This window comes from Pongo pygmaeus, chromosome 8 (assembly GCF_028885625.2).
Source record: "Pongo pygmaeus isolate AG05252 chromosome 8, NHGRI_mPonPyg2-v2.0_pri, whole genome shotgun sequence".
Classification (NCBI taxonomy): domain Eukaryota; kingdom Metazoa; phylum Chordata; class Mammalia; order Primates; family Hominidae; genus Pongo; species Pongo pygmaeus.
Window position 1 is genome coordinate 109,251,315 of NC_072381.2, and position 20,971 is coordinate 109,272,285.

Sequence of the window (20,971 nt, forward strand, 5' to 3'; positions counted from 1 at the left end):
GTAGAGCTTCCTGTGACAGATCATTAGAAAGGCCCTTGGTTAATCCCACCTTTCTAGTTCATATCCTTTTGCTATGTGGCTTTGCTGCTCTTCCCATCAATAAATGGAGTCTAATTTTCCACCCTTTGAATCTGGGCTTGCTTTGTGACTTGCTTTGTCTAATGAAGAAATGTCTGACAAAAATGATGCTGTGTGAATTCCAGAACCTGGTTTTTAAGAGGCCTGGCAGTTTCCACCTTCACTATCTTGAAATCCTGAGACTTTCTCTGCTGTGAGAAGCCTTGTTTAGTTTATAGGAAGGATTGCTGATGTGCCTCAACAAACAGCAAGCACCAACAGCCAGACCTGTAACTGAGACCATTTTGGACCCTCCAGCTCTAGGCAGGAGGTTGATGACCAGAGCTACATAAGTGACCCCAGGTGAGATTGAAAAAGAGGAGCCCAGGAGTGTGAGACACAATATAACATTGATATTTTAAATGACCACGTTTTGCGGTGGCTTGTTATGCAAGAGCAGATATCTAAAACGCTGCTCTTCATAGATGTCTGTGCTACCCAAACACTGTCTACTTCAAAGGGGCTGCAGAAAGAAGGGATTTCTATCCAAAGACATTGATTTATTGTTCAATTTGTAGAGAGTAAAAAAATGCTTCCTTTTACTTTTGCTTTGTAACCTGAACTTAAATGTACACTATTGTAAATCTATATGGCTGGTAAGTATGGAATTGAGGGTCCTCTAACCAACTACTCCAGGGGCAAGTGTCCTCATATCAAGGAGCCCATTAGCTGGGCATGGTGGTGGACACCTGTAATCTCAGCTACTTGGGAGGCTGAGGCAGGAGAATCACTTGAACCCCGGGAGGCGGAGGTTGCAGTGAGCCAAGATCGCTCCACTGCACTCCAGCCTGGGGAACAGCGACAGAGCAAGACTCTGTCTAAAAGAAAAAAACAAACAAACAAAAAGGAGTCCAGTGTTTAAAACTTTTGAGAAACAATGTCTCACTCTCACTTTCCTATTGTATAATCTTCATTTTCTGGGGCTACCCTGGCTGGGATATCAAGGAACCAAACATTCATTTATTTGTTCATCCATTTTTCAGATGTATATTGAGCACACATTATGTATGAGACTGGGCTAAGCAATGAAGCATAAAAAGACTTTAAGACATGGTTACTGCTTTCCACAACAGGAAGATATGACATGCAGATAATGTCAATAGGAAGTAATGCATGCTAAAGCACTAGGTGAATGTACAGGCAACTCATAAAACCACATGAGTTTCAGGGAGGAAGAGAAGCCTTCCAACCAGGATGACCAGAGTTGGCGTTATAGTAACCACACAATTTGATTTTAGTCTTATAGACTGAATTAAGAATTTGGTGGAGGTGAGATGGGGAGAGGCCATGCAGACAAGGGAATCTTCATGAGCAAAGGGCAGGAAAAAGACACAAGACACATTTGAGAGAGGTATCTAGGAGACAAATTTAACTGGAGGGTTCATTTACTGACTCATTTATTGCTTCAGCAAATATTTACTGAATGCCTAGTAGGTGTCAGAAACTTTGCTAGTCTCTGAAAATGCTGAAATATAAATGACTCAGCGCCCATCTTTAAGGAATAAGTAATCTATTGTGCAGGCAGCAAATCAGCCATTGCAGAGAATGGGATGGTAAATTCATGGCTGAACACCAAGGAAGACAAGCCTGGAAAAGTAGGTTAAGGCCAAATTGTGGAAGGCTTTGAAAACCAGGATTTCTCTCCTGCAGTTCAGAGAAAGTTCTACTTAAAAAAAAAAAGTGGAACTTTTAAAATAACAAATAATATTGTTATTTGGAACTGCAGCATAAAAGACAGATACAAGTGGATCTGTTTGGATTGAAGAGGAGGGGCCTGGAAGGCTTACCCGCCTTACCTCTCTTTCAGTGCTTTTCCCTGCGGCAATCCCTAGGGCATCTCTGCAGTTCAAAGGAACACAGTGTCAAACATAATCGTATTGTGCTGGCAATAGAGAATTGCTGAAGTTTGTTTCTTTAAATCAGGAGAGTTCCATAATGTACATAAGATGCCCTGTCAACATAACTCACAATTGTTGAGCACTTACTGGGTAGCAGGTACCATGTTAAGTGACATACTATTTAATTTTTACCATCACCCCATCAGGAATGTATTAATAATAATAAAAATAATGATGATAATAACGTTCCCACTTTAGAGATGAAGAAGCTAAGTTTCAGAGAGGCTAAGTAAATTCTCCAAGCTACACAGTTTATAGAGCAGGGATCAGAATAGAACTGATCAGACCGCAGAGCCTGTGCTGTATGTTAGGCACATCTGGTGAGGGTATGAGGCTTCTAAGCTCTCCTGCCTCCTAATCTGTTTTATTAGATGCTTGATTAATGGTATCTATTATCATTACCATTATCTTTATTACCATCAAAAGAGGACAGCTCTATAGGAATTACGTTATACATTTGGATATGCAATTTTAGTTGAGGCTGATGAACTAGTGGCCTAAAATCACTAAATTTAAAGATGACTTGTTTCAACATAGTACATAAAGTACGAAATATTTTCATTTACCATTCACTCATTCTATTGGGATAGTGTACAGAGTCATGAAAATATTGCCTCAATGGATTCTGAGCTACTCAGAGTAGCTCTCCATAAAGAAAAAACAAAACAAAACAAAACACAAATGGCCAATAAAAAATACTAAAGGATGTTCGGACTTACTCATAATTAAAGACATATCATTCAAAACAGTGAGGCTCCAGGGCTGCCATGTGTAGTTGTTCAGTTTGAGCACTGTGTAAGGTGGCTGGCCAAAGGGCAAGTGGAGTGGAAATGGAGTTCTGAATGGCAGACTCCATGTTCTGTCATGGTCTCAGTCCGCCTAGGAGGTTATAGGGAGCAAAGAGAGGAGGGAGATTTTTAAATTTGTTTGCCCAAAGGGGATTTGAAAAATATTAATGCAAAGGCACGTGTCTTAGTCAGTTTATGTTGCTATAAAAGAATGCCTGAAGCTGGTTAATTTACAAAGAAAAGAGATTTATTTGGCTTATGGTTCTGCGGCTGTACAAGAAGCATGGTGCCAGCATCTGCTTCTAATGAGTGCCTCAGGCTTCTTCCACTCATAGTGGAAGTGGCAGGGGAAAGGGAGGTGGTGTGTGCAGGGGTCACATTTCAAGAGAGCAGAAGCAAGACAGAGAGGAGGAGGTGCCAGGCTCATCTCAACAAGCAGTTCTTTTGGGAGCTAAGAATGGGAATTCACTCATTACCATGAGGCCAATCATGAGCATCCACCCTCATGACCCGAACAACTCCAACATCGGTGATCAAATTTCACATGCGATTTGGAGAGACAAACATCCAAACTATATCAGCACCCCATATATAATATTTTCACCTCTTATTATGGACAAAGGTTTAAAAATTTTGTTATGTCCACATCTAGTGAGGGTGCAAGGAAAGGGGCATTTTCTTGCATCGACTATGGAAATTTTTGGAATTTAAATTGGTGCTGCTTTTTTGGAAAGCAATTTGACAATTAAAAAAGAGTTTAAGTTCTCACAACATTTGATCAGGAATTCTACGTCTATGAATTTATCCTATAGATATACTATAAAAAAGGGCAAAGAGGATATTTGAGGATGTTCCTTGTAATCTTATTTGTAAAAGTGAAAAACCAAACACTATCCGCATATTCATGTAGGAAAGTCTGGTTAAAAATTTACGGTACATCTATGTAGTGGAATAATATGAAACTACTATGAAAGTATGTGTATGCACTGATATGAAAAGACATATAGAATATGTTAAATGAAATCAAGTTGCAGAGCAGTTTACATGTGATACTCTTACTTCTGCAGAAAAGTGACATAAATGTGTGTATATGGTTGTAGATTTATTTTCTGGAAGGATATACAAACAATAGTTAACAGTGATTCCTTCCAGGACATGGTGCTAGGGGAATAGAGGTACAGGATCTTAATCTTTTTTTTTTTTTTTTTTGAGATGGAGTCTCACTCTTGTCACCCAGGCTGGAGTGCAGTGGTACAATCTTGGCTCACCGAAACCTCCACCTCCTGGGTTCAAGTGATTCTCCTGCCTCAGCCTCCCAAGTAGCTGGAACTACAGGTGTGCACCAACATGCCTGGCTAATTTTTGTATTTTTAGTAGAGACAGGGTTTTGCCATATTAGCCAGGCTGGTCTCAAACTCCTGACCTCAGGTGATCTGCCCGCCTTGGCCTCCCAAAGTGCTGGGATTAAGGGTGTGAGCCACCATGCCCAGCCTTGGGATCCTAATCTTTAACTTTATATCTTATTTGTTCAACTATTTTTTAAGAATAAGATGAGAACAAATTAATGGGTTTTGGGGGAAAACAGGTGTGAGACAAGAGTGTGCTGAAATGCAAATACTCTTGGACTTAATACCTATGGAGGGCAATGGAGGGGAAGGAAGCAGGATTGGGCAGGAAGAAGTTGGATCATGAAACAGTCTCAATGAAGGCCTCAGTTAACCCCACTGAGATATCTGAAGCTGGAACAGCCCTTCAGGGTTGTCCTAAGTTGAGACAGGGGGGCTAGACCTTGACAGACCCTGGCATCAAGCAGTCAGTGGACGAGGGCTGTCTCAGGAAAAGGATGTGGCCTAGGGAGAGGAGGGCCTCAGCTGGGACAGTTCTGAAGAGTCCTGAAGGGGGCACATTGTAGCACCACTTCTGTAGCAAAATTGTTTTCCACAGGTCCAATAACAATTTAAATTTGTCAAAACCCCACTTAGACCTTTCCAAGGCAGCCGCTGCAGCTGAGAACTGCACTGGATTTTGGCTCTTTCTCCTTGGCTCTGGCTTCCCATATTAAAATATTGACGTATCATTTGATTGCTGGTCTCTTTGAGTTCCTACCCCCAATGCTCAGCAAACTGTAAAAAGATGAAACGTCTTCCATATCAGAAACATCACTGTTCTTTTTCTTTTTTAAGATGGTGCCTCCACTTATTATTTAAAACTCTAATAAAGGGGGTTTAAATCTGCTGGTTAATTTGCTACATGGTCTTGGGAATTAAGGGGATACTGAATTTTTCCTTCTGTGTAGCCCATGAATAAGTAATACTTTGACTACACAGAAACCCTTGTTCCTTAATAAAATGATGTTTTATTGAAGCTGAAGCAGCACATCACCTTACAACGCTTTTATATCAAATACTTGAACTAGTTTGTTTTGCCCGCTCTAAGAAGGAGTGAATAATTTGAAAACAACTCAGTTGGCCTGGTTTATAGGCATATAACACATTGTAAATAAGCTTATCTGGAGAATCTGGATACTATCAAACCATAATGGAACACAGGCTTCCTTGGGAAACTAAATCGTATGGTTTGAGGGGAGGACAAAGGAAAGCTCTCTGGAAGGGAACAAGTGCTTCTGAGTTTGTTGGTTTAGCAGGATTGGTTCTGGTGTGGGATGGCAGTAATATTTGGCTTCAAAGCAGTCTTTATCCCTTAATAATTCCCTAATCCTTGCTGTTATGTGAACCAGCAAACATTTGAAAGGCAAAGCTGTAGAATAGAATTAGGATGGTCTCCTGAGTGAGGCAGAAAGATTCAGTGAGAGGAAAGGACTTTCAGGGTTCCAACAGAAGCCTATATTTTGTGAAAGTTAGTAAATATCAATTATGAGCAAGATGCTCTACAAATCTCAGTATGATTATCGGCGCTAATCAGGTATAAAAACCACCACAGTGGCTCCCTATTATGGAAAGAATCACGGAAAGGGAAAGGCCTCCCCTAGTGCTTGCTCAAAATCATATATGGAAGAGGCTTGGGGGGGTCTAAACTATTCGTTTGGAACTGGCAGACTTACCTCTAAGCTGTGTTTACATATCACTTTACATAATGTTGAGAAAAACTATGTTGATAATATTAATACTTGTCCATGTCAAAGAATGAAGGAGGTGGTTGTCAATGGTAATGATGGGGGCGCCAAAATCCATTCACATCATCCCTACATGCTACCATTTTTCTTTCCTATGAAAATGAAATTGTAATGAACAATGTGACCAATGAAAGGTGATTTCTTAACATTTTGCTTGGGGTCTTTGAGTGTAAAGCTATGTTAACTGCAGAACAGTAATGTAAATTTGGGTTTATTAATATCATTAAGGTAAACTTATGAATTTGCCTTTGAACAAGATACAAGGTCATAAAATTGATTATAATCAAACAAAACTGTAGTGACAGAAAGCAGATCAATAGTTGCCTAAAGATAGAGGAGGGAGGAGGGAGAGATTCTACAGGAACATACAAATTTATAATTCACAATTATGAAGTTATAATTCAGCTTTATAATAAAGTTTTGACATATATATTCACTTGTAATCTCTCCTCCCTCCTCTCTCTATAGGCAACTATTGATCTGCTTTCTGTCACTATAGTTTTGTTTTCATTTGTTTCCGTTTACTGTACAAATGGAATGTACTCTTTTTTTGGGGGGGGCCTGACTTCTTTAACTTAGCATGATTATTTTGAGATTGATCCACATTGTTGGGTGTATCTATGGCTCATTCCTTCTTATTGCTAAGTAGTATACCCTTGTATGGATATGCTGCAATTTGTTTATCTATACACCTGTTGATAGATATTTGAGTTGTTTCCAACTTGGGCTATTATACACAAAGCTGCTATAAACATGCATGGGCAAGTATTTGGACATATACCTTCTTTTCTCTAAATACTTAGGAGTGAAATGGCTGGGTCATATGGTAAATATATGTTTGACAGTTTGAGAAACCATCAAACTGATTTTCAAATTAGTTGTACATTTTACATTCCCACCAGCAATATATGAGTTTTTCCAGTTGCTCAGCATCCTTGCCAACACCTGATGGGGAGAGTCTTTTTAATTTTGGCTATTCTGGTGGATGGGGACTGGTATCTCATCGTGGTTTTAATTTACATTTCCCTTATGATTAATGATGTTGAACATATTTTCATATGCTTGTATGCCCTCCGTATGTCTTTTTTGTTGTTGAAATGTGTGTCTAAATATCTTGCCAATTTTTAAATTGGGTTACTTGGCTTGGAAAAAACACCCCAGCCAGTTAGGACACCTGAGTTCTATTTCTAGATCTGGTCCCAGTGTTGCCATACTATTTGACCATAGATTTCTCGCCTCTCTCGACCCTTTGCAAATGAGGTTAAGCCCACTGCTCTATAAGTCTTCTTTGAGTTAAGAGTCAAATTATTTGTTGGGTATATGTTTTGGAAATTTTCCCCTGAGTTTGTGGCTTGCCTTTCTTAGTAGCATTTTTTAAAGAGAAAAAGTTTTAAATTTTGATTAAATCCAATTCATTAATTTCTTTCTCTTATAGTTTATGTTTCTTGTGTCATATTTAAGAAATCTTTTCCAAAGCCGAGATCACTAAGATTTTTAAAAGATGTTTTATAATTTTATAATTTTTAATTGTAGCTCTTACATTTAGCTCTATACTCCATTTAGAGTTACTTGTGGTATATGGTATAATGTGGGGGTTGAGGTTACTTTTTATTTTTTCGTGTGGCTGATTGTTTCAGCATTATTTGTTGAAGATATTATCCTTTCCTCATTGAATTGTCTTGGCAACTTTGCCAAGAATCAATTGACTATATGTGTGCATGTGTGCATATACATATGTGTATGTATACATATACATGTATGCGTGTGTATATATGTATGTACATCTAATGCTGGTTTCTCTATTATGTTTCATTTTTGCCCATCTTTAGACCAGAACCTCTCCTGATTACTATAGCTTATGATAAGACTTGAAAACTTGTAGTGTAAATCCTGTATCTTTGTTCTCTTTTTCTCTCTTTTGTTATATGGTAGATTGTTTGCTTTTCCATATTTAGCATTAGCTTGTCATTTTCAGACAAAACCCTGAAGGGATTTTGATTGTGAATGCATTGAATTTAGACATCAGTTAGGGGAGAATGAACATCTTAACAATATTAAGTCTTCTAATCCATGAAGATGGTATACCTCTCCATTTATTTGGATCTCCTTTTATTTCTCACAGTAAAATATCTGGTTACAATAATTGGTTACAAAAATTAGTTGATTATAAACTATTATTAAAATGTATGTTTGAAATCAAGGTCTGTATTTCCTCTTAAGAAGCAATAGACTAGAACTGTCTCAGAATAGAGGGAGGCCAAAATATGTGAGGGCTGCATGAAGTTGTACCTTTGCTCATAGAACTTTTAAAGAGGAAAAGTTTTTAATTTTGATTAATTCTAATTCATTAATTTCTTTCTTTTATAGTTTATGCCTTTTGTGTTATTCATTCTTACAATAAATGGTATCCTCCTTCCCCAAAGTTATAATATCATTTTATATCACCTAAACAAGAGATTACAGATATGTTCAACAATGACTGTCATTCACCGACTTTGTTTTCATTAAAAATTCAATGAAAAGATTATATATGAGTGAGATATATATATAGCATGTTAGTATTATTTTAGGCTTTCTTTAAAAAAAAAACTTCATTAAAAAGTGATCACAGACTTCCACTATTTTAAAAGTTATAACCTATGTCAATAAGGTTTACCTTTAAAATTTAATTTGATGTTTGGGCATCTCCAACTGAGGCTGTTGTAAAAGGTGATAATGTTCAGATGGGTGAGGAAGAATGGGAACTTCTGATGCAGCAGGTGGGTGGATGACAGCCTCTCAAGTGGAGGGGATAGGGCACCACATCCATAAGAAGAGGGGGGATAAGAAGAACGGCATATAAAATCATGAAACTTGAGGGTAGAGGGAGATCTTTAAAAGTCACTCAGTCGGCCAGGTACAGTGGCTCACACCTGTAATCCCAGCACTTTGGGATGCCGAGGCAGGCAGATCACCTGAGGTCGGGAGTTCAAGACCAGCCTGACCAACATGGAGAAACCTTGTCTCTACTAAAAATACAAAATTAGCCGAGTGTGGTGGCGCATGCCTGTAATCCCAGCTACTCGGGAGGCTGAGGCAGAGAATGGGGTGAATCTGGGAGGCGGAGCTTGCAGTGAGCCGAGATTGCTCCAGCCTGGGAGACAGAGCGAGACTCAGGCTCAAAAAAAAAAAAAAAAAAAGCAAAACTCCATCTTAAAAGAAAAAAGATCACTCAGTCAAACTACTCACATTTAAAGGGAACATCTGAAATACCATGGAACAGGACAGAGAAGAGCCTAAGGCAACAGATAAGATCTTTTTTTTTTTTTTTTTTTTTTGAGATGAAGTCTTGCTTTGTCACTCAGGCTGGAGTGCAGTGGCGCGATCTTGGCTCACTGCAACCTCTGCTTCCCAGGTTCAAGAGATTCTCCTGCCTCAGCCTCCCAAGCAGCTGGGATTACAGGCACCCGCCACCATGCCTGGCTAATTTTTGTATTTTTAGTAGAGATGGGGTTTCACCATGTTGGCCAGACTGGTCTCAAACTCCTGACTTCAGGGGATCTGCCCGCCTCAGCCTCCCAAAGTGCTGGGATTACAGGCGTGAGCCAATATGCCCGGCCGATCTTGGATGTTCAAATGGCTACACCGAGGTCTATGTCACAGGCCAGGACTAGACTACTTTATAAGTCACCTTTGTAAAACTAGAAAATAGTGTTCCTGTGGGCCAACACAGATTCACCGCACTCACCCTGGTTAATGAAGTGCGGGCTAGATTTCAGTCTTCCCTTATCCCCTTTGCTATGTGTGTTTATGTGGTTGCACAAAAGCCAAACAAATGGTCTTTCCATAAGCCAAAGAGAAATCTAGAAACCAGAATTCCTAACTCAGTTGATTTGAGAGTGAGGTGATGAGAGTCAGCACAGTTTAAACCCAGAGGTTTCAACAGAAAATAACTTTTCCAGCAATCAGGTAGAGATCAGAGTGGATAAGACTTGGTGGTGGCATCACAGGATAGAAATCAAGGCACTGTTGATGCAAGATAAGAGTGGAATACAGAAGATGAAATGGAGAACTCTATCTCCAGGTGTCACATTTTGTTGGAGTAACTGAAAGGCTAAAGAACAATGACAAGGGGCAGCTGGGAAACCGTCAGCATCTTAGCCCTCATGAAGCTATGCTTTGTCTCTGTATTTCTATTCCAAAGTTCCCTCCTGCTGAAAGGATACGTTTGAGCTGAGATATGGTGGAGATGAATGTGTGTTGCAGAGACTGAGAATTGGCCTTTGGTAGGAAAACTAAAGAAGAACCTCCATTTGGAATTGCTTGAACCCAGTGGGTGGAGGTTGCAGTGAGCCAAGATCGCACCACTGCACTACAGCCTGGGCGACAGAGCAAGACTGTAGTGCATCTCAAAAAAATTAAAAAAAAAAAAAAGAAGAAGAAGAAAAGAAAAAACCTCCATTTGATTTTGATTTTGAATGATAGCAAAAAGGAATAAACTTGGCTTCCACCAGACATGAAACAGGATATATCTTCTTAATTTATTCACTTAAGTCCAATGTTGTTTTTAAGGTCTGGACAAATAAACATACAACTTTGTATCAGTATATTAGAAGTATGTTGTGTAAGATCAAGAAAGAATTTAAGGAAATGTGGAAAGCATTCAACATCTAAATCAGCATATACATTGCTACTATTACTTTCCAAGGAAAAGCAGAATTTAGGTTTTTTTTTAAAAAAACTTATGTAACCATTGATTATGACCTCAGGGACTTTGGAATAACTACAGAAGGGTCATCTAAGTTTTTTTTAACTGTCATCAAAGCTTTGCAAATAGTTTAAAAAAACATTGAGGCAAATTTAGGGTATTTTACTTTATTACCAGAATTAACTCTATAACATACGACTTTTCAAATTAAAACTATCCTAATGTAAACTCTGCAATTTTAAGAATTAGAATTTCAATTATTGAATTACTGAAAAGTTCATTTGGTTTTCTTAAAGTCTGGCCGTTGAACCCAAATCTTGCAAGATGGCACTTTACAATACAGATTCTGTGGTTAAAAATGTTTGAGAAACACTGGATACTCTTGTGCGGGAACATGAAACACATTAGCCCATTAAAAGCTCTGCAGTAAGGGAAATTTTTAAAACTTTAACCAAGAGTTTCCCAAAGTTATGTGGCTATAGTATGCCTTCTTAAAGTAAAATTTTCATTTATTGACCATTGTTCTAGTTATAGATCGCTGCTTACTAAACATTCCTAAAATTTAGTGGCTTAAATGAACAGCAATCTTTTTTTTTAGTTTATGAATCGGCAATTTGGGAACGGCTCAGTAAGAATGCTTGTTTCTTCTCCACATGGTGTCAGCTCATGTAGATTTACTCAGGGATGGATGATGAACTTCAGTATGGTTCACTCATATGGCTGGCAAGTTGACATTGACTGTCAGCTGAGAGTTCAACCAGGACCGAGGGCACAGGTCTCTCCATGCGGATGTCTCCATGGGTTGTTTGGGCTTCCTCAGGGCACGGTGGTGGGTTCTAAGAGTGAGTGTCGCAAGTGATGGCAAGTTGAAACAGCTAATGTTTTAAGGCCTGGGTCTGGAAACAGGCACAATATTACTTCTGTTGTATTATATTGGTGAAGCAGCCACAGATCCAAGATGCAAGAGGAAGGGACATTGATCCCTAACTCTTAGTGGGAGGAGTTTCACAGAACGTAGGGGTTGTATGTCAACATCATACGCACAGGAAAATGCACAGATCACAAGTGCAGAAGCTTTTGACATAATAAACTCACCACTCAGTATCCAGAAGACCTCCCCTTATGTCTTCCTCCAGGCACCACCCCCTCATAGGTAAACAATATCTTGACCTCTAACACTAAAGATTAGCACAACCTCAGTTGGATAATTCTTTGTGCTGTCCTGCATATTGCAGAATGTTTAGCAGCATCCCTCGTCTCTACCCGCCAGATACCAGCAGCATCCCCTCCCCTAGTTGTGACAAAAAAAAATGTTTCCAGAAATTGCCAAATATCACTGGATTAGAAAATAGTATCTATTTGTCTAAATCCCACTTAGTCATTTAGATATAAGTTCCAAGAGATTTTTTTGTTTGTTTTGATTTTGACTGATTCCTCAGTTCCTAGAATACTGTCTGACATATAGGAGAAAACTGATGACTATCTGTTGAACAAATGAAAGAATGAAAGATACCAATTCTAAATAGTTATTTAAAGAGTCAACTCTAAAATACATACTATCTTTATTCTACCAAACCCTCAATCGCAAATCATTTGGTTCATTTTTGTTAGAAATGATCATTTTATGACAACATTGATACAAAATACAAGAATATATTTGCCTCTAACAGGAATCTATATTGGTTAATTTCCTTCTGTAACAACATGAAATATGAGTCATGGAAATAGAAAAGATTAGGATTTACCAGACAAATAGGCAGTGTCTCATGACAGTGTTAATAATGTAATAAGCCTCAAATTGTGGTTTGTAATGATCATGACAGCTTTGTGAAAAAGGAATGCATAGTAACAAAAAGTTTTCATTAAAAACCTGGGAGAGGTACTAGGTCCTGAAAGATTAGAAGGGGGAAGGAGGAAATGTATAAGACAGTAGTAGGGACTTGAGTAGTTATTTCTTTACAGGGGAAACTGAAAATTTCTTTTGCAAAATAGCCTCTGATATTACTCTGAAAAAAATCTCCACTCTCTCCCCCATTGCCTGTGGCAGGCATTTCCTATCTCACCAGGTAAATTTCTTAAGGCTTACCCCAAGAACAGTGTTCAGTGGAAATAGTGTTCTCCATGAATTTTGATGGATACTGTATGTCCTTCTTTTTGAAATTCCTAACTGCACGTATTTACTCTTCAGTCACCATTATGTCAGAAAAATGAACACAATCACCATATAATGCCGCTAAAATTAGGGGCACAATAAAAATCGAATTTTACAACTGCAAAGGGTCTTAGAGATCACATGGTCATTTTGATGAAGCAAACTACTACACATTTATAGTAACTTACCTTAGGAATTACCCCGTTGTCTAGGTCATTCTGAATTGTTTCATCTCCTTGAAGACACCTCTGTTAAACATGAAATTCCTGTGTAAGACACAAAGTGCAGAGAAGTTAGTGACTTGCCCAATGTCACAGGGTTAACAAGAGGACAAATAATTTGGAGCTAATGATCAAAATGATCATATCCAAAATACGTCTCATGAAACAAAGAACAAATGTAATACATAAAAGTAGGGGGCAACGGAGTAGCACAGAGGCTTTTATCAAGCCCAAAGTGTTGGTTGCCAGATGATGCTGTGGTTGGGTTACTCCTATTTAGTCAGTGTCTGAGTGAAACACATTTAATATTGACCATTCAAATACTTAAAGTTCAAAAGATGTTATGGAGTCTAGATTTTTAAACTGGAATTGGAGTACCACTTGTAAAGAAGGATGTCTATCTAGTTTTTATTTTCTAATTTCCCAAGATTTGGATGCATTAAGCCTTCTCATTGCACTGCCAAATGCTTATGATTCATTTTAGCAGAAGTTACTAGGGATGAGGAGAAAGTGGGAGTATGTGTGTGTAACAGTTCTGTATGACGCAGAAAGAGAAACAAATTAGAAGGGAGGATATTTTTAGATTCCTTTTATGCAATAAAAAAGAGCTTAAATCAGGTGACTTGTTTACTTTTTCTTGTTTTCAAAATAGAAAAAAGAGAGACCCAAAACTTGATTTGGAATTTTCTGAATGACACACAATTCTATTTCAGGAGAATAATTGTCATAATCACAGGTTAGTTACCTTCTTAAAATATCTAAAAAATTCCTTTCTAAAAGTATAACTCCACAAGGATAGAAAACTGTATTTACATCACAGAATACTTGTATATCAAAGGAATTTGCTACTTCCATCTAATCTACAAACAGCATTTAAAGAACTAACTAGTGAATTTATTGTCTAAATAAGGAAGGGGAAAGGAATTGACATGTAATTTCTTTCACTAGGTGTAAAGTTTTATCATTTTCATTTATTCATTCAAAAACAATGTATGGAATACGAAGACACTGGGTTAGATGTAGGAGGTACAAGGATGAGCATGACAGTCCCTGCCCTCAAAATGCTTTCCATGTAGAAGGAGAAACATACACAGCCTCCCATACATATGCAGATATATACACGCTCACATACAAACACATTCACACATACCCATACACACATATATTCATACACATACACACGTTCACACAATATGTACATGCATGCTCACACAGGCATATACCCTCAGTACTATACACTCACACATGTACACACATATGTATTAACATATGAACATATATACATATATCCACATATACACACTCACATGCATATATACATATGTGGGAGCTGAGCTGACAAAGTGGAGACAGTGAGTAGAATGTTTTCAATTTAGAGGAAGGAGAAAGACAGCATTGGCAACGATCTTATGAGACGACTATGGCAAAAGCTCAAGGAGGCTAAGGAGACCGTCTTAGTGGAGTTGCTAAATACTGGAGAGTTAGGTTTTCCGAGATCTGGATTCAAGTGCAAATCTGCCATTACTATCCGTGAGGCCATAACCAAGTTACATAACTCACTGCCTCAGTTTCCTCTCTCTTACATAGGGATTATCATAGTACCTACTTCACAGGGTTGCCATGAGGTTTAAATGAGATGATGCATATAAACCACTATGCACAATGTACTAAATTTCCATTTATTTATTTATTTATTTATTTATTTAGAGATAGGGTCTCTGTGTTGTCCAAGCTGGAGTGCAGTGGTGCTATCATAGCCCGCTGCAGCCTCAAACTCCTGGCCTCAGGCTCCCGAGTAGCTGGTGCATAACATCACATCCAGCTAATTTTATTTTTGTAGAGACGAGGTCTTGCCATATTGCCCAGGCTGGTCTTAAACTCCCAGCCTCAAACGATCCTTCTGCCTAGGCCACCCAAAGTGCTGGGATTACAGGTATGAGCCACCGTGCCCAGCCTAAATTTCCAGTTTGTAATGATATCCTTATTATTACCAGAGAAGATTATTTACCAGGTAAATTGTGAAGATAGTATTCCTCTCACCAAGCTGCTTAGTGAGAACGTATTAAACTATTTTTAAGGTGGGTAGAGCCAAAAATTACGTATTAAATGAATTTATTTGCATACCAAAGTATAATCCAAAAAATTTTTTTAAAAAATGAATACATGATCGCTGCTTCATCTTTACTTTTAAAGTTCTAAAAATTCAGTAAAGCCAAATTATCATTTATAAATAACACAAACATCTACATGTCATGGCCTTCACTGGGAAAATCTGATCTGATTAAATGACATCACACCCAGTGTTACTAAGTAATTTCTGTGGCTATAACTTCATGGTGAAAATATATAAGCTATTATTAACTCTGTGATCATTTCATCAAAGTAGGTTAGACTTGCTCATGTCATTTACAGAATACTGACAGACATTATTTGATATTATTCGTTGATATGATGAGGCAATTCATAAAATAAGAAATAAAAGTGGCCAATATACAAATGGAAAAGTGTTACATCATTAATAATCAGATGATTCTAAATTAAGATAAGTTATTTTGGGGCTATTAGCTTGGTAAAGATTAATGGATAGGCCAGGTGCGGTGACTCACGCCTGTAATCCCAGCTCTTTGGGAGGCCGAGGTGGGCGAATCACTTGAGGTCAGGAGTTCGAGACCAGCCTGGCCAACATAGTGAAACCCTGTCTCTACTGAAAATACAAAAAATTAGCCAGGTGTGGTGGCAGGCGCCTGCAATCCCAGCTGCTTGGGAGGCTGAGGCAGGAGAATCGCTTGAACCCAGGAGGTGGAGGTTGCAGTGAGCTGAGATCACACCACTGCACTCCAGCCTGGGTGACAGAGCAAGACTCTGCCTCAAAAAAAAAAAAAAAAAAAAAGATGGATAATACCTGTTGCTATTGAGGGTGTGGTGAAATTTGACACTCTCATATATCAACCTTTTTCTTTTTCTTTTTTTCTTTTTGAGACAGGGCCTTGCTCTATCACCCAGGCTCGTGTGCAGTGGCACGATTGTGTCTCACTGCAGCCTTGACCTCCTGGGCTCAAGTGATCTTCCCTCCTGTCTCAGTCTCTCATGTAGCTGGGACTACAGGTATGCGCCACCATGCTTGGCTAATTTTTTAATTTTTTGTAGAAATGAGGGTCTCACTATATTGCCCAGGCTGGTCTGGAACTCCTGGGCTCAAGCAAACCTGCTGGCTCAGTCTCCCAAAGTGCTGAGATTAGAGGCATGAGCCACCATGTTTGGCCACCAATCTTTTTAGAGGCCAGTTAGGCAATACAGAGAAAAAAAATTTTTAATATGGTCTTTGACTCATCAATTCCACCTCTTGAATTGTGTCTTAAGGGAATATAATCAGACAAATACACAAAGATGCTTGTATATGCACGCTCACTGTGGAATTGTTTATGATGACAAAAAAATTGGAAACTACCTAGATGCCTGTCATGCCTGTCAATACAGAAATGCTTAAATAAATTATGGTATAGTTAGACACTAGAACTCTGTGCAGCTATTAAAAAAGGATTAGACAGATCTACTTGGGGTGACTTGGAAAGATGTCAATGATCTGTATTGGATGATGCTGGTTTTATATTTTAAAAAATGTATGTGCGGCCAGGTGCGGTGGCTAACACCTGTAATCCCAGCATTTTGGGAGGCCGAGGCAGGCAGAATACTTGAGGTCAGGAGTTTAGGACCAGCCTGGCCAACATGGCAAAACCCTGTCTCTACTAAAAATACAAAAAATTAGCCGGGCTTGGTGGTATGTGCCTATGATCCTAGCTACTCAAGAGACTGAGGCAGGAGAATTGCTTGAACCCGGGTAGTGGAGGTTGTAGTGAGCCGAGATCGCACTACTGCACTCCAGCCTGGGCGACAGACGGAAACTTCATCTCAAAAAAAAAAAAAATATATATATATATGTATATATATGTGTATATATGTATATATGTGTATATATATATAAATACACACATACACATACACACACACAGAAAAAAAGTATATATGCCTAACTTTTTCAAAGTAGCTTTATTGAGGTATAATTTACAAAGCATATAATTCACCCATTCTAAGTGTACAATCATCACCATAATCTAGTTATAAAACCCTTTTTTATTGCCCCCCAAAATTCTCTCATGCTCATAGGCTTAACTTTTTTTATTTGGCCATGTGTATTATGTTATTAAAAGGAAAAGCTTTTTTTTTTTAACTTTTTTTTTCTTTTTTTTTATTATTGTTATACTTTAAGTTTTAGGGTACATGTGCACAATGTGCAGGTTAGTTACATATGTATACATGTGCCATGCTGGTGTGCTGCACCCATTAACTCGTCATTTAGCATTAGGTATATCTCCTAATGCTATCCCTCCCCCCTCCCCCCACCCCACAACAGTCCCCAGAGTGTGATGTTCCCCTTCCTGTGTCCATGTGTTCTCATTGTTCAATTCCCATATATGAGTGAGAAAAGCTTTTACAAGAGGCTCATTTCCATTTCTTTTTTTCATAATATATGAAAAAATGTATGATAATATTTCTATTTCTTTTCTTTTCTTTTTTTTTTTTTTTTGAGACAGGGTCTAGCTCTGTCGCCCAGGTGAAGTGCAGTGGCATGATCTCAGGTCATTGCAACCTCCACCTCCCAGGTTCAAGCGATTCTCCTGCCTCAGCCTCCCGAGTAGCTGGGATTACAGACCCATGACACCACACCCGGCTAATTTTTGTATTTTTGTTAGAGACGGGGTTTTGCCATGTTGGCCATGCTCATCTCAAACTCCTGACCTCAGGTGATCCACCCACCTCAGCCTCTCAAATTGCTGGGATTACAGGTGTGAGCCCCCATGCCCAGCCTATTTCTATTTCTTAATGGTGTCAGAACTTTATCTTTGTTTGCTAGTGACTTTTTAAAAACCACTTATTAAATTATGATTGACATACAATAAGCTGTTCATACTTAATGTATATAACTAGATGAGTTGGGTGATTATTGTACTTCACCACTGTCTATTACATAAACATATCCATCATCACAGGCTTAACTTTTAATAGTGGTTAGGTCGAGGGTAACTATGAGTAGGGAGGAAGGAAGGAGGACAGAATTATAGACAGCTTCCTTGTTTATAATTTCTGTATTATTTGAATTATTTACAACAAAAATATACTATCTTTCATTTTTATTTTTTCTTTGAGACAAGTTCTCGCTCTGTTGCCCAGGCTGGGGTGCAGTGGCACAAACATAGCTCACTGCAGCCTCATCCTCTTGGGCCCAAGTGATCCTCCTGCCTCCGCCTCCCCAGTAGCTGAGACCACAGGTGAGTGCCACCATGCCCAGCTAATTTTTCTGTTTTTAATTTTTGGTAGAGATGTGATCTCGCCATGTTGCCCAGTCTGGTCTCAAATTCCTGGGCTCAAGCAATCCTCCCACCTCAGCCTGGGATTATAGGTGTGAGCCACCCCACCCAGCCAATAATATACTATCTTTTAATTGACAAAATAGTAAAGTCTTTTCTATTTTGAAAAGAACAAAATAAGGAAACAGACATATACCCATTGACCAAAATCTACTTCTGGCAATTTATCCTAAGGAAATAATCAAATATGTGGAAAAAGATTTGTATACAAAGATATTTATCTATATTTTATTAAAAACAGAGAAATTATAATCTAAATATCTCATAATGGAGGAGAACAATTATTAATTGTATTGAAATATGCGAAGTGCAGGATGCAAACCTTTGTATGTAGTACTACCTCAACCATGTTGAAAAAAGTTAATGCACAGCCAAAAAAATCCTGTTTTGAAATATAAGTTCTTATCAATGGTTGTGTCTGGATAGTAGAATTATAGTACTTTTAATTTAATTTTATTTTTTAAGCATTTCATTTTCTCCATAAATGATAATAATTAAAAATAATTATAGTATTGTTTTCACAGGTCTATACATTTGTCAAAACATATAAAAGTGCACATTTGCAGCAAACCACCATGGTGCGTGTATACCTATGTAACAAACCTGCATGTTCTGCACGTGTATCCCAGAACTTAAAGTATAATTAAAAAAAAAAAAGCAAACAAGTACTAGCAAAAAAACCAAATGCACACTTTAAATATGTACAGCTTATTATATATCAATATATTGCAATAACACTTTAAAAAATAGAAGGATCTCAAGGAATTGAATCATCTTAAGCATCTTACTGGAAGGGGGGTTTTGCTATGCCATTTTGGGGCTGGAGGGCAAAATGACTGGGGGGGCGGACATTATATAAATAGCAATATATACATACATTGTCTCTGCTCCAGATACCGCCATTCATTCATTCATTCACCAGATCTGCCTTCCTATTATATGCCAGGAATGTTGCCGGGTACTTAGATATCGTGATGAACAACAAACCACTGGCCTGAAAGAGCTCCCGTCTGGTGGAAGAGGGGAAGGTAGGTCACCACCTGACGGATTCCAGCCAACGCCCACACTGCCCCACCAGGGAGTGCTGCCCAAGGGGGCTGGAGGCAGTTCAGGAAGTGGGGGCCTTAGTTGAGGTGGAGTCACCAAGAGTGACACCAGGTTTACAGTCGTGGAGGTGGCCAGAAGTTAGTTTTACCCTCAAGGGAGTGTCTCAGTCATCAGTTGAGAAGTGGGGGCCCGGCGCGGTGGCTCACGCCTGTAATCCCAGTACTTCGGAAGGCCGAGGCGGGCAGATCACGAGGTCAGGAGATGGAGACCATCCTGGCTAACACGGTGAAACCCCGTCTCTACTAAAAATACAAAAAAATTAGCGGGGCGTGGTGGCGGGCGCCTGTAGTCCCAGCTACTCGGGAGGCTGAGGCAGGAGAATGGCGTGAAGCCGGGAGGCGGAGCTTGCAGTGAGCCGAGTTCGCGCCACTGCACTCCAGTCTGGGCGACAGATCGAGACTCCGTCTCAAAAAAAGAGAAAGAAAGAAAGAAAAAAAAGAGAGGTGGTCTTAAACAGTTTTTATGTATCTGTGTCTATCTTGCCTGCGCACTTAAAACAACAAGAGTAAGAACTAAGATTGAGCGTTTGCGGGTGCAGGGGCCGCGCAAAGGGCTTCCATCTATTGCCTCATTCACAACCTTCTGGTAGGGACTATTAGGATCTTCATTTTACAGCGAGGAAACTGAGGCTCGGAGAGGTTACCTGCCCAAGGTCACAGATCTCTCTCTCCAAAGCTCAAGCTCACAACCACCACACAAACTCCCCTCTCATTGCACCTGGGGTCCGTCTGAGAGAGAAAAAGTCCGCTTTCAGGTCCCAACCCTAACAGGTCCGGCTTTCACTCCACAGTTTTTCCCAGATCCAGAATGGAGACAACATCCGCTAGTACAATCAACAGGGTCTTCCCACGGGGGCCGCCCCACCAAGGCCGTGGACTGACAGGATTTGGGACTTGGAGGGCAAATGAGAAACAATCGTCAGGGACCAAAGAACAAATGCGTCCATCACGCAGCCCCCCGCACCCCGAGCCCCGTGCTCGGCTCACGCGAACCCTCGGGGGCAGCCAGTCTGCGGGACGTAGCGCGCGTGCGCGGGGCCAGAGGGGACGCCCCCACGCGAGCGCGCGGTGAGCAGGGCGCGTGACCGGGCGGGCGCGCAGCCGGGAAAGCGCGCGGGCGCGCTACGGAGTCGGCGTCGGGGCGCGCTCCAGGCCGAGGCTGTGTGGGCTGGGGAGGGAGACAGGCGGCGGAGGCGGCGGCGGCGCCCCAGACCCGAGGGGACGCGCGGGCCTTGCGCCGCGGGAGCGGACGGTGGCGGAGGAGACCCTAGGCTCGCGGCCCGAGGCGGGAGGGCTCGGCTTCTCGACTGCCCGCCTCCGAGGCCGCCGGCCGCTTCTCTCTCCAGGAGTGGCCGCCGCCCCTAGAGACTCGCCGTGACACGGGCCTAAGCCGCCGCCGCCGCGGGCGTCCTGACCGCTCGGACCCGTCGGACCAGGCCGGGT

At 40.1% G+C, this 20,971-nt stretch overlaps 1 long non-coding RNA gene across 1 annotated transcript; it reads right to left on the minus strand.

The window, feature by feature from the left end:
- Positions 1-10,777: 10,777 nt before the first annotated feature.
- On the minus strand, positions 10,778-20,562 carry LOC134740180 (uncharacterized). The gene is made up of 3 exons (XR_010127462.1): positions 20,247-20,562; positions 12,964-13,041; positions 10,778-11,519 (listed from the first exon to the last, which is right to left on the minus strand). It is a non-coding gene; the product is annotated as an uncharacterized LOC134740180 (long non-coding RNA).
- Positions 20,563-20,971: the final 409 nt, after the last annotated feature.